Raw genomic sequence first — 11,681 nt, 5'->3', positions numbered from 1 at the left:
CGATTAACATTCTATGCCTTTTAAAACGTATTTGTGGGAAGGGGGCTATTGGCTTGTTATTGTTCTATTGTGTATTTTGTATTCTCCTTTTGTATTTTTTCTGTTGTGAACTGCCTTCGGCTCTTCAGATGAAGGGCGGTATACAAATGTAATAAAGAATAATGATAATATAGAGGGTGCTTTTTTCAATTTTTCTTTTAATAATATATCTTTATTGTTTAAAATTATAAAACAAACACATAACATACGAAACACATAATATACATGAACACATATACATGAACAGTTATAGAACAAATAACACTGTTCTATAACTTTTGAAGGGACCCAGGTGGCGCTGTGGGTTAAACCACAGAGTCTAGGGCTTGCTGATCAGAAGGTTGGTGGTTCGAATCCCTGCAACGGGGTGAGCTCCCGTTGCTCGGTCCCAGCTCCTGCCCACCTAGCAGTTCGAAAGCACATCAAAGTGCAAGTTGATAAACAGGTACCGCTCCGGCGGGAAGGTAAACGGCGTTTCCGTGCGCTGCTCTGGTTCGCCAGAAGCGGCTTTGTCATGCTGGCCACATGACCCGGAAGCTGTCTGCGGACAAACGCCGGCTCCCTCGGCCTATAGAGCGAGATGAGCGCCGCAACCCCAGAGTCGGACACGACTGGACCTTTACCTTTATAACTTATATATAAATTATATTCTGGTAACAAAATCTTTAAAAAGATTTCCAATTAATCTTGGAAGGTGATATGGAGGGTGTTTTTTGGCTACTCATGTGCATCTGAACTGCTCTAATACAAAATTATTTTAGCAGTTTATGAACTCACTCACTACTGCTTGCACAAGTGTTTGTGAAACGGCTCTAATGGCTATCCCCACTACCACCCCCACCCGCCCCACTCCCAGTACTTTGGACCAGTCTTCTGTCTTCAGATCATGCTCTTCATGTAATAAAAAAACTGTCTGCAAAGGATTTGGGGTTATTATAGGATCCCTCTTGGCAAGGCTGCCATTAAGATTGTGTCAGCAACTCTATCACCACCATTATAAACCTCTTTCCTTTTACAGCTTCATATTGTGGCTATAAATGTTTCTTGTGGGCTGAAAGAAATCTGGTGCAACAAAGCTTCACTAAAAAAAGCAAACTTATTTATTTTCTGCCGTGAAAACAAAGAGAGCTTTTAAATACGTTTTTCATTAATTTCAGGTCCTTTTGAAATCCTGCTAGAACTCAACAAATGGTTTTGATTTAGCAGACTGTTAGTGCACCTAAGAGTTCTTTATTTTCTTCCCTTAAGCATGCTTTTTAAAGTTTTTAAAAAACAAAAACATCAACCCATAGCTCATTGATTTTTGTTTTTCGTGACAAAAACATGCTTTTCACAGCATACTTCCCTTGCAAATTGCCTACTCCCACACCAACCTTTCAAAAATTGCCTCAGGCTAAAAACACAGGGACAGCAAGATGCCCTACAAGACAACAAACTGGGACGATGCCAGGCTAAGGGCAGTCTTCCCCAACCTGATGCTTTCCAGATGCTCTCAAGATGTTGTGGGACTACAACTCCCATCAGCCCAAGACAGCATGGTCAATGGTCAGGATTGATGGGAGTTGTAGTCCCACAACATCTTGAGAGCATCAGATCAGGAAAGCTGCTTACAGGGGTAATTTTGAAGAAGAAGAAGCCTTGGGGAAACAAGAATAGTTCACAATGACCTTGTTTGCATCTAATGCAAAGTCAAGCCATGGTTTAGCGTGGACAAGCAAGTGTGCAGACTACCAGAGAGGAGATGGTGGCTACTTTGCTTCTTGTCCGGCTCATAAAAGCTGCTCCGTTACCAAATGTATGCTTCAAAAGGAAACACTGATTAAAACCATTTTTCAATGGAAAGTGGTACCAAAAATCCACAGCCCATATTGACCAATACATTGATGATAAGATTAAATATGAAGTGTTAGCCTTGCACATCATTTTCATTTTCAATATGTTGTTGATTGCTTAGGGCTGGAAAAGCCATTTGTTTCCAAATACTGATTACAGATCTTTTTCTTCTTTTTAAGAACTAGTCGCTGGGAAGATATTAACATACCTGTGCCATTTAAAGAGATTGCAAGCATCTGACTTATGACAGGTATAAATCGTTGAGCTGTTTCAAGGAAAAAATAGAAACCTAATGCATTTGGATTCATCAAAATGCAGTCTCACAGATAACATCCCAAAGTGGTGAGTTTGCTAGTTAGATGGCCAGATCCTTTAATACAGTGTAGCAGGATCTGGATTTATGTTTTTACAAATTGGAATGTAAAGGTTGAAAGTGATTCTAACAAAGGCCTATTGCAGTCTTTATAAGATGTGAATGCTAAAAATAGAATATCAAGGATGCTGGTCTATAGCAAACAACTTTGCAAAACTTCCCAGGAAAATAGTCTTGCCTGTCTCATGGAAGGCCTTTGTGTGAGCACAAAAATAATTGTCCTCCACAAATTTCCATACAATAAAGGTCATCCAGCGTATAACACACACCCCATAACCTCAGCAAGCCCCAACTGCATGCATTCTTATTCATAACCTGTCCATTAGGTAGGGAAGGGTGAATCTGTCAATTTTTGTTTCTCTCAATTCCTCATTTTCTCCACATTTTCACATTACTATGTGAATTCTTTTTTTTAAAAGCCATATTGAAATTTCATCAGCATTTTAGTGCAAGTTTTTTTTTAAAAAAAAATAGTTTTTATTGGTTTTCATCCATATATCAAACATTATTCAACTTAATCAAACAATCGTTTTATAAATTCCCCTCTCCCCCTTGGCTTCCCTCCATTTCAGTTTCTGGTTTGTTAAACCACTTGTTGCATTCTGCTGCTTATATATAGTAATATATTATCACATTGTTATCTTTCTTGTTCTCTCTAACTACATTATGTAATTTAAAGCCTGTCAAAGGGTCCATACTTTTACATTGTTTCTGCAAATACCGGTATGTTACAAAAGGTTCCCATTCTTTTCCAAAGTCACTATTATCTTTTTCACGCATCTTATCTGTTAATTTTGCTAATTCTGCATAATTCATGCAGAATTAGTGCAAGTTTCGCCTAATATTCGCATTCTTGCAGAGCATCTTTTCCCCCAATATTTTTATTTATGATGTACAAAAAAATAACACATTTTGTACATGGTTTTCACTAACAAATGCATGTTTATGCACACACCACCTTAATATATGCATTTTTGTGCACATTAATTGGCTGGAGAACTGCATTGCAAAATTCAGAGAGGCGTGAATTTCTAAGGACGGGTGCGTTTCAGTTCCTATCCGTAGCATTTCGGAAAGTGTGAATGAGATAGATTCACCTTTCAAATTGAACTGAATCAAATTTCTCCACCATCCCTGACAGCTTCCTCCTCCTTAGCCTCAGTGTTGACTTTGTAGAACTCAACAGGGACGAGGATGGGAACAAAACTAGAAGTAGTTGTCTCAGACTGTCATTGGCTCTTGGTTCAGTTCCACCTACTGTTAATTTCCCTGCCTCCCTGTTGATTGCCCAACCAGTCCTAGAGGGCACCAGATACCACTAGGTGCAGACTTTGGTATTTCAAATCTCAGTGGCACCCTGTGCAGGGCCAAAATTTGTTCTGTCTGCTCAAGTCTCTACATCACAGCTATGACACCCTGTGACAACCCCTAGGCTTGGCACCCAGTATGGCGGAACCAGTCACACTGCCCTAAACTCACCTCTGGCACCACTGTATGATTATACGTGCCTTTAACACTGTCAATGTAGCATTAAGTTTTGAAAGAGGAACAAATGCTTAGCTTAGAACATTCCTGCTACCAGCAAATAAGCAAGAGGCAGTTCCTTTAGCACAAAGGAAGCTTGGCTGAAATGAAGTGCATGTTACAAAGCCAATGATAAATAATTTCCCCTCAGCAACACAACAGCACCAACTAAGTAACATAGTCATACGACGTCCATTCCATGTATATCACCTACCAGCCACTGACAATACAGAACTGGTGTCACTCTGACCAAGTTCCCGCAGCCTGTGGTCAAGATGACAAAGGAGCCTTGGACAAATGATCCACTGGTAGCTGAAATACAACAATCTATGACCCTGGGAAGAAGGCAGCCTATCAGGGCAAGAACTTCACAGCCACCTGGAGCATCCTGTTCCTTCCTCCATCTCCCTCCAGGTTCCTAGGTTGGCCCTATATCAATCAGAGCACAAATTATTGGTAAGTAACATCCCTGTGGGGTGTGTGGGTAGGTGTGAATCTGTCTGTCAATGTGTGCATGCATGAGCTCTTTAATTTATGAAATTGTGTTCAACAAATGCAGCCTGCTTTCCTTTTCTCTCATGAAAGGTTGAGCTTTACACTGGTTGGACTAGGATCCGCCCTCACATGGAGAATCTCTACACATCTCTGTAAGTATGCAAAGGCTTTCCCTGACACATGAGATTAGATCCTGTTATTACTGAATTCCTGTTGTTACAATACGGTTTTATGGGGTTTTTATGATGTTTTATGGCTTTTATGTTGTGTTTTAAGCCTGTTAAAATATTAAGCAGTTTAGAAATGCTTTTAAGTAAATCGGTGCATGAACTGCCTTCACAAAATGAACTCGGTGGCGTTTCTACCAGGCACAGTTCCTGTCCACCAGTGCATGGAGGATTTTTGTATGAGCACTGACTATAGTTAGTCTCACGAAAGGGATTTATACATTCCTTTGCATGCTGATGGGTGGTGAGGACTGTAATGTCCCTTAATGCCTGGAAATCCTTGCCAAGACTTTTGGAACATCCCAGCACGTGGGAATAAAAGAGAAGCAGTGGTTACAATCTGATTTTGGGAACAATTCATAGAGAGGGGAGCTGTGAGATTAGCTGGACTACAAACAGTGCGGAAGGGATCATGCGTGAGTCCATAACAGTTGTTTGCGACTCTAATGTAGTGCTAGCAGTTGTGCTACCCCTGTTGTTTGCTGAAACTTGACTGTTGAATCCAGGCTCCAGAGGTGGGTTGTTGTTTTTTTACTGCTTGCTTGCAAGTCTCCTTGCAAGGCCTACATAGGGTTTCTCCTAGTCTAAGAGACTGGTCTGAGGGGTAGGCTGCAGTTCAGGCTTTCTTTTACAGTGTAAATAAATAATGAAAGCATTAAATAAGTACCTGTACATTCACTACGCCTAAGTGCAATACATTTTAGGGGAATGCTCACTTCCAGTGTGCTATGCTTGCATCTTTGCAAAAGAAGCAGATATTACAAGGACACAATAACTCCCAGAGCTCTCTGATATCCAGAGGAAACAAGGTCACCTTGACACCATATATTAAAAAGCACATAGCTTCTGTCAAAGAATCCTGGGAAGTGTAGTTTGTTAAGGGTGGTGTGAACTGTAGCTCTATGAGGGGGTAATCTACAGTGTAGCAACAAGGAAGTAGCATTTGGAGATGCTTTCAAATTAATGTTTGATAGGCTGTTGAGAAGATATTTTGTAAGTTTTAAGGTAAATGTGTATATGGATATATACGTATACATACTTGTGTATAAATATGTATGTAGTTTTCATTTTCCATTTCTGTGCACTGCAAATATTTTTACATCCCATTATACTAAAAAGAGAAAGAGAAAGAATTTCTAATTAAATGCTGTCTCCTTAAAGCAGAACAAAGCTGCTTTAGTCTGTTGACTGGGAGCACCACATCTCCATTTCTCTTTAATCCCTCTCCCTGTCACACAACACATTTTCCCAACCAATTTCAGTGTTACCAAGGACCTTTCAATCACATTGACATATATTCAAAACATCTCACTAAAATTAATACATTCTGAATTTCCACCACCACATATTGAATATGTATTAACTTATGAAACCCCTTGAAACCTAGAGACCTGATAGATGGGGAGTTGGGGGTGGGGAGAGAGAACTTCCCACTCTTTCCATAACTTTTTCTTAAGAAGCGTCCTGTATGATAGGAATGTCAGTCTCATTCATTAGTGATGAAGCATACAGTTCCAAAACAACTACATTGGCTCCCACACCTCTCTCTGAACAGAGTTCAAAGAACAGGCCCATTCTACAGTGGCTCCCCATTTGTTGAATGTTCTCCCCAGGGGGGTTTGGCCTGCACCTTCATTATACACCTTTAAGCACTAGGTGAAAACATGGTATCTTCATTACATATATTTAGATGCCAGGCAAATTGTTTCTCTATAACCAGGCCTTTGGCTGATTAACTGTGGAATCATAGAATCATAGAGTTGGAAGGACTCTAAGCATCATCTAGTCCAACCCCCCCCCCCCAATGCAGGGATACAGTATGCAGCTGTCCCATATGGGAATTGAACCTGAAACACTTGATATTATCAGCACCACACTCTAACCAGCTGAGCTATCCAGGTACTAGGAATTGTAGTTGTGTGAGTGCCTTTGGCAATAGTTCACAGAATTCTGGGGGATGGGGGACAATGTGTTTTTGAAGTACGGTATGTACGCAGCATGTTACAGGGACCTAGGCTTAATGATTGGCTTGCTTACTGTAGGGACAGAAAATGATCTCAGTTCCTGAGTAGGGCTATATGAAAGAATGAAGCATTTTAGTGTGTGTACCCATAAATACCGGTGTGAAGTGTGTGTACCTGTGCAGAATTGTCTTGAAAATATGCACTACTAAAGAAGAAGCAGTACATACTGGAAAAGTTAGCGTGGTAACTTTTTTTTTAAGATAAAAATTGTTTGAGTCTCTGATAGCAACAAGACTAAAACAGATTTACAGCAAGTGCTTACACCAAACTGCATTTGTCTCTTTTGTTTCAGTTGGACATGCATAAGGTGCTTAATATGGATTGGGCCCTAAAGGCAGGGCACTCATCTATGGTGCCAGGGATTCATCACCCAAAGACTCGGGGAGCCTTCAAGGCAGCTTGGGAGAAGCACCACAAACATTTCTGAAAATGAAGAGTTGAAAATAAAACAAAAGCGAGCGAAGAGAAACGACCAATGCATTTTCCATCTAAGGGCTCAAAGATAAGGGAAACGGTGTAGGAAGATGGATGGTCTCAGGCAATGCTTGTAGAAAACATAACAAAACAAATCTTCAGATAATACAGATATGAAATGATGTGTAGCATAATAAAGTGGGGAGGGGGAACCAATGTTTAATGTAAGAGGATTGTATATCTTGGCCTGGTCGCTTCTTAAACTACCCTTAGAGAACGTACACTTCAGATTGCATTCTCCTCTCAGTGACAAGAACACCACTAATTCCAAATCAAATGTTATCACTGTAAATGAAAGAGAGGAAGGCATGTAGTCTTTTATGGCCTCAGAGAGCACATTAGTTAGGTGTGGGAGTGATGAATGCATACTGCTGAGAACCACCATAGTATTTTAGGTGTCATGTTAATCTTTTTAGGACTTGTACAGGTGATACATTTTCGTGCTGCATTGTGGTATATGTTGTGCTTCTGCAAAGGTGGCATCAGCAACCAGAATCCTTGGACAGCTGTTAGGGGCCCCAGGGGGGCTAGGTTCCAGCAGGATTTTTCTCATACAGTGGTACCTCGAGTTACAAACGCCTCAGGTTACAAACGCTTCAGGTTACAAACTCCGCTAACCTGGAAGAGTTACCTCGAGTTGAGAACTTTGCCCCAGGATCAGAATGGAAATCGTGTGCCGACAGCGCAGCGGCAGCAAGAAGCCACCTCATGCTTCACAGGTAAGATTCACCTTCCGTTGTGTGGGCAGGGCGATCCCTCCCTCTACCTGGCCGATCCCCTGGCAACGCCTCCCCAGGCAGGATTGGGCAATTGGCTGAGGTAGGCGGAGACCTCCAGGTATCCAGCCTGGGGAGGGCGAAGCCAGCCCATAGTACTGGGAGCCGCACTGGCATCCGGGGGGCTGCACATGACCATGCAAAAGGCGCCCCCCCCATTTGATGTGGGGAATGATCATTAGCGAAAGCAGACTTCTAAGCTAACTACAGTTTCAGATTAAGAACAGACCTCTGGATCGAATTAAGTTCATAACTAGAGGTACCACTGTATTCACATGCTCTCAGCCTAACCCAGGTCATAGGATTGTTGTGAGGATCAAAAGGGTGGGTTAGCCATGTTTATCACTTGGCACTCCTTTCAGGAAAGGTAGGATATAAATGTCATGAATCACTCGCGTAATCTGCTGTTTAATCCTTATCCAGGACATTGAATTGGAATCACTGTGGAAAAAATCAAATGCAAGGAATCAGTCTTTTTAGTATAGCAGCACTCATGTTGTGAAACTCCCTTTGTATTGCCATCAGGTATGTGGCTTTGCTGCCCAGTACTGCTTTGGATGCCTGCTAAAAGCTTTGTTTGTTTGTTTGTTTGTTTGTTTGTTTTAGTAAGCCTACCCAGACAGAAAAAATAATTATGCAAGCTTATCTTCACATTCTGTTAATTTGATTTGCGTTTTTTATATAAAAAATGTTTTTACTTGTTTAAGTTTTCTTCCTTTACCATTTTTTAAAATAAATATTGCACACTATTTTATGTAAGCTGCAAGTAGAGCTTTTTCTATTTTGAATAAGCGGTCTATAAATTTTGTTAAATAAAGAGGCAATATACCCCTGAGTACAGTGGAACCTCGGTTTATGAACACCTCGGTTTATGAATTTTCGGTTTATGAACGCCACGGACCCATCTGGAACGGATTAATTCATTTTCCATTACTTTCAATGGGAAAGTTCGCTTCAGTTTATGAATGCTTCAGTTTATGAACAGACTTCCGGAACCAATTACACCCATGCTTCAGTTTATGAACGCTTCAGTTTAAGTACTCTGTGGACCCGTCTGGAACGGATTAATCCACTTTCCATTACTTTCAATGGGAAAGTTCACTTCAGTTTATGAACACTTCAGTTTAAGTACTCCGCAGACTGTCTGGAACAGATTAATCCACTTTCCATTACTTTCAATGGGAAAGTTCGCTTCAGTTTATGAACACTTCAGTTTATGAACAGACTTCCGGAACCAATTGTGTTCATAAACTGAGGTACCACTGTACACACAATAGAACACTAGAATGCCTTCATGTACTGCTTCTAAGTTCCCAGAGGCATCTGAAAGGCTAATGTTGTGAATAATCAGAATACACCAGTTCTTATGTTCCTGCTAAAATACTGGTATATTGCACATATCCCCAGGGGGTGTTGTTAGGAAGTGCCCTACAGGCTCAAGCCATGGGAATTACAGATCTCCAGCCTTTTCCCTACCCCCTACCCACCCCCTGAAGCTTACTTTTATTTTACTTTGCTTGCAGGGCAGCTGGGTGTTCTGCAAAGTGCAGTACCCATGAGACTCTTTCCACCCTCTTAATCTGCCCAGAGGCAAATTATGAAAATGTATGACCCTACCAATACAGGATAAGAGCCCAGAGGCAAATTAAGCTCTGAAGGGAACAGCCACAGCCAAAGTTTGTCTCCCTCCTCACTGCCCTAAAAGGCAATCTCAATTTATATCTGTATATATGCATTTTAATTTTAATTTTTGCAAATTTGTGTATTGGCGCTCCAGCTTGTGTCTTGCTTAAACCCCCTTCCCTTGCTGTCTCCCACACGCTTGTTGAAATTTAGACTTGAAGTTTTGTGGGTCAATATCTGACTTTCTCTCTCTTTTGCTTCTGTTAGTCTATTAAAACAACAACAACTATGAACACAATGTATACTTGTATACAATGTATTCAGGTACTCACTCCCACAGGAGGCAGTGATGGGAGTGAGTACCTGAATACATTGTACAAGATGGCTTTAAAAGGATTGCACATACAAGATGGCTTTAAAAGGATTGCACAAGGTCATTGGGAAAGCTGTATCAATGACTTCTAGCCATGTTCTGCCATTATGGTTAGAGGCAATAATGCTTCTGCATACCAGTTGCTGGAAATCACAAGGGAATGTTCTTCTGCTTGGGTACATTTTGAGAGTTTCCCACAGGAAAGTTTAATAAGAAAGATTCCTACCTATATACTAGGCTCTTCCTCACAGAAATACATACTAACATACAGGGCTGTTTATCGGCACACATATGTCAGTTGGGTGGGTTCTCAATAATACTGACTGTGCAGCCAGTGTGTGTTTAAGGGGAAGTGATCAGTGAGCACATTGTCGTGTGGGAGCATGACCAGCAGGTGTATTCCTATTCCCCACCTTCACACATATAGCAAGTGTGTGAAGGCGGCAGTTTGAACACCCTCATGTCGTAGACCGGAGACTTCTAGGTTTGGACAGGATTCAGTAGAGGTCGGCATTTTGACACCAGTCGTGACAGCCAGAATCTGTTACCTACTTTTAATGCAACCTGGTGCAGCTGTGCTGTCTAGTTGAATACACGCAGAGAGGAAATTGCTCTTCCTACAGAGGAGGTAAAAAGCAACTTGGAATCGAAGACACTTCCCAGGCTTGCCATAAATCAAAGCCTAGGCTAGTTAAATAAATCTCCGGTCTCCCAAATTAATTAGGGGAGGGGGAGATTCCTTGAAAAAAACCACACACACACAGTATCACAGTGGTGTTGTGACAAACTTATTGAGTAGTCTTCTAACCCGGCTAGCGCACTCCCTGCATATTGTTTCTTGGGAGGTTTGATAGCTTCTCTCTCTCCTGCCTGCCAAATATGTCAAGCCGGATGGGGAGATTCCTTCAAAATCTACGGAGGGCTGCAGCACCAGCAGTAATAACCCACGATGCACGGGGAAGCTCGATCTTTCGCTCACAAAGGCTGCAATCCCAATATACATACATACCTAGGGAACAAGTCCGGCTGAGCTTCAGCGTGGCTTAGTTTGCATAGGATTGCGCTGCGAGCGATCCTGTGCCCAGAAGCGCGCAGCCCACCTGGAAGCAAGCCCCACCGAGCTCCCGGGTTAAATCGCGCCGTGGGATTGGACCTTTAGGGAGCCTGGCACCGCACCAAAGGGCCTCTCTTTCACACCATCCCACCCCCCCCCTCCCCGGCTGTGTGGAAAGCTCCGGGAATATTTGCCAAAGAACCGTCTCCCATCCGCGGCTCGCTGCTGGGAGTTTCCCGGGGCGGCTGCCTGAGAACTCCGACCCGCTTCCTCAGCCTCCTCCCAAGAACGCGCTCATTGGCCAGAGCAAGAGAAGCCTGGGACCAATGGGGAAGCCGCCTGGAAAGCGGCGTTCCTCCCCTGTTCTCAAGTGGAAGCCGCGACCGCAGCATCCCGTCCCCGCTGCTGGAAGGGAAAGGCGAAGGGGCCACTGACTGGGGAGGGGGAGGGTCTCGCCTGGTAGGCGTTTCTCTTTCCCGAGGGTGCCTCAGCCCAGGCCGTTCCCGTCGAGGGGAGGGCAGAGCAAACCGCTGCGAGAGGGGCAAAGCTGGCAAAGCTTCCTCTCCTGCTGAAGTCGTAGTCTGCCTGCCTGCCTGCCTCTCCTCTTCCCCGGGGACTGAGGGGAGCCAACTGGGGTTGGACGCAGCTGAGGAGGCGACCCTGGCTGGCAATCTCCTGGGAAGGGAGAAGCCTCGGGGTGGGGTGGGCGGAGAGACGCGGCGCGAAGGAGCGAGCCGGCAAGTTGTGCCTTCGTGTGCGGAGATCTATGTCTTCTCGCGAGGAGCCGCAGAAGGTCACCGCCAAGTGGAGGAGGCACCATGGTCCTGGAGCGCATCTTCAGGTAATGGAGACCACGGGGAGGAGGA

The 11,681-nt window shown here is 43.2% G+C and overlaps 1 protein-coding gene across 1 annotated transcript in view; it reads left to right on the top strand.

The window, feature by feature from the left end:
- Window positions 1-11,036: 11,036 nt before the first annotated feature.
- LOC118083364 (bifunctional heparan sulfate N-deacetylase/N-sulfotransferase 3) overlaps window positions 11,037-11,681 on the top strand; it is a 76,286-nt gene continuing 75,641 nt past the window's right edge. The window contains exon 1 of the mRNA XM_088660376.1: window positions 11,037-11,656. The gene's annotated coding sequence lies outside the window, so the exon portion shown is untranslated. The remainder of the gene's footprint in view (window positions 11,657-11,681) is intronic.

The sequence above is a fragment of the Zootoca vivipara genome, chromosome Z1 (genome assembly GCF_965207765.1).
Source record: "Zootoca vivipara chromosome Z1, rZooViv2.hap1.1, whole genome shotgun sequence".
Lineage (NCBI taxonomy): Eukaryota > Metazoa > Chordata > Lepidosauria > Squamata > Lacertidae > Zootoca > Zootoca vivipara.
The sequence above is the reverse complement of the archived record's forward strand: the minus strand, read 5'-3'. Positions and strand labels throughout refer to the sequence as shown.